The 2500-nt window shown below is 37.5% G+C and overlaps 1 protein-coding gene across 1 annotated transcript in view; it reads right to left on the bottom strand.

Moving 5' to 3' along the window:
* LOC143020140 (uncharacterized) overlaps nucleotides 1-1299 on the bottom strand; it is a 378438-nt gene extending 377139 nt beyond the window's left edge. Inside the window, exon 1 of the mRNA XM_076176309.1 lies at nucleotides 1184-1299. The gene's annotated coding sequence lies outside the window, so the exon portion shown is untranslated. The remainder of the gene's footprint in view (nucleotides 1-1183) is intronic.
* Nucleotides 1300-2500: the final 1201 nt, after the last annotated feature.

The raw sequence follows: 2500 nt of genomic DNA, 5'->3' as shown, positions 1-2500 counted from the left end.
GCATAGGTATGTATGCATAAATTTGACCAACTTTTCACATATGTTTATTTTCTCTTACCCACCACATTAGGAACCATCTGGGCTGTTTATGTGCTGTATAATAAAAGAAAATGGAAGGTCATCAGTGCGCATCTTCACGGTCATCAAGTGATGACGTTGGCAAACCGACACTGACTTTGTTTTCGCCAACCACCCATTTGTTGCCGAGCGGGAACCACTGAAGTAAATGAAATGGTTTGGTAAAAGGTGGGGCAACATGAAAGGTACTGTCGCTAATGAAAGGATAAATTGAGGTGGGTTATGACCTCTAAGCTACCAAGGAGGTACCATGAAGTTAGATAAAACGGCCTGAGGACAGCAGGAATGAAAGAAATTTTGTCACGCGGTAATGAAAGGATGGAAAAAACGAGTCGCCATCACATGAGCGAGAAATCGTCAATTATCGTCAGTCAACATAGTATTGGTTCATTTCCCGTGAATCTGCTTTGTAATGAAGTGTGAAGCTCAAGGTGAGTCGTACATCTTACATGAATGCAACCAGCTTAGGCATTAATAGAATTCTTTCTCAAAGGGTCCCTTCGGATTCAGTCCCTCACCAACTTCGGAACCTTAGCTTATATAACTTAACCTTCTTTGACATACTGTCAAAAACATCATGAATATAGAATGCATAAACACGTACATCGTAGAAAAAAATGGCTTGATTCACAGGAAAGACGACGAGCAGAATCGTTGTGTTCTCACAGGAAAACCGACGGACAGAGTCATCGTGTTCTTATGGTATTCTGTTTATGATTACTGAGACTGTCCAGTTGTCCTTCATATCTATATTTCATAATCATTGGAAATGTAAGAATGAAGGGGAATGCGAAGGAGCTGGAGAAGGTTTGAGGAGTGGGTCGGGGTATGGAGTTGGTGTGAGGTAGGGGGTGGAGTTGGGTATTTTTTCATTTGTTTTGGCGTCAGAAACGTTGGGGTCAAAATAATCCATTGGCTACGAGGATGGGTGAGATTTTAAAAGTTTATCGTGTATTTTACCTTTACAGGCTGTTGTGTATTTGTTGTTTCTGGGGATAAAATGAAACATGAGATCAGCCTGTCAAGAAGTACCTCCCAGAAGTATGCAAAAAAAAAATGACAAAGGATATTCGCGTATACTTTGAAAAATAAATCTAAATATTACCTTTACATGTCCCGTTGCATAAATGGCCAAAAAGAATCTTCGAACGACGATAGAAAAGTATTCACAATGTGTGGTTTCCTCAAGAAAGGTATAAAATGACAAAAAATATGGCAGACAGCCACCCTCCTATTGCAACAACAGCACGAACAACACTGGCCCTCGGTGGTGAGAACAACTTAAGACTGCAGATGTACGAACTTCATCATCTCTAACCATTAATCTATTATACCCAGTGAGACACACATACATGCACATACTTTTGGAAAATTCATTCAAAATCCATTGAACGGAAGACAAATGTAAAGCAAAATAAACATTAGTAATAAATGAACAATTCTGTCAGTTGAAATTGTTGTTGCCGACATCACATCCTATTCCCTTCTTGAAGTCATAAATTAAAAAACAGCGTCAAGAAACTTTTTATAATTTTGTGTGTACATAGTCAACAACAACAACAACAAAATGAATTATAAAATTTCCTTTCAACATACTGAGAACTAAATACGTTAATTATTCGTTTCTTTGTCGAACTTACCAAAAAATTAATCAAGAAAGAAACAGGGACACAATAAATGATATATAATAGCTTATTAAGTGCATCGTTTACCAGAATAGTTAAACAATAAAGCCACAGTGACAAAATACTCAAGAAGATTTTAAGAATATATATGGCCACAACAAACTTAAAAAAGAAAATAACTTTTTCTATACAAAAGTTTTATGTACTGGAAGAAAAATATGCATACTCAGCCGCATGCTTATTATTATTGTAATTATAAATATTATCATCATTATTATTGCTATTATGTGTGAGTACATGTGAACGATATTTTGACGCAGACCGAAGGGATTTCTTCCCGTCTTCTCTTTTTCTATATGAAGGGGAGAAGAGAGGGAGTTGATGATTAAATGAAAGTCTTGCTGTGGATGTGCTGTGTCTTGCTGCACTGCTTCTGACCCAGGCATAAGGCAGGGTGCAGAGCCAGGAGTAGCAAGTAAGGAGGGAGTAAGTGGTGAATGAGAGTTGAGTATGTGAGGATGAGATGAGTAGGAGTAGATTTATACGTATAACTTTGGCGACCTACCATACAAGTGTAATAAAGCCCTTGGTATATGTATGTACGTATTTATGTATGGAATACAATGTACCTCTCTTTTTAGCTTTTGTAGATTACGAGAAGACTTTTGACTCGGTAGAATAAATAGCAATACTAAACTCGTTACGCAAGCAGGGTATAGACGAACAGATCGTGAGGGTTTCAGAAAAGATTTATGCGAAAGGTACCGCTATAATTCGACTACATAAAGATACAGAAA

The sequence above is a fragment of the Oratosquilla oratoria genome, chromosome 3 (assembly GCF_046742065.1).
Source record: "Oratosquilla oratoria isolate Oo_2021 chromosome 3, ASM4674206v1, whole genome shotgun sequence".
NCBI classification, from domain to species: Eukaryota; Metazoa; Arthropoda; class Malacostraca; order Stomatopoda; family Squillidae; genus Oratosquilla; species Oratosquilla oratoria.
Note: the sequence above shows the minus strand (reverse complement) of the source record. Positions and strands in the feature narration are given on the sequence as shown.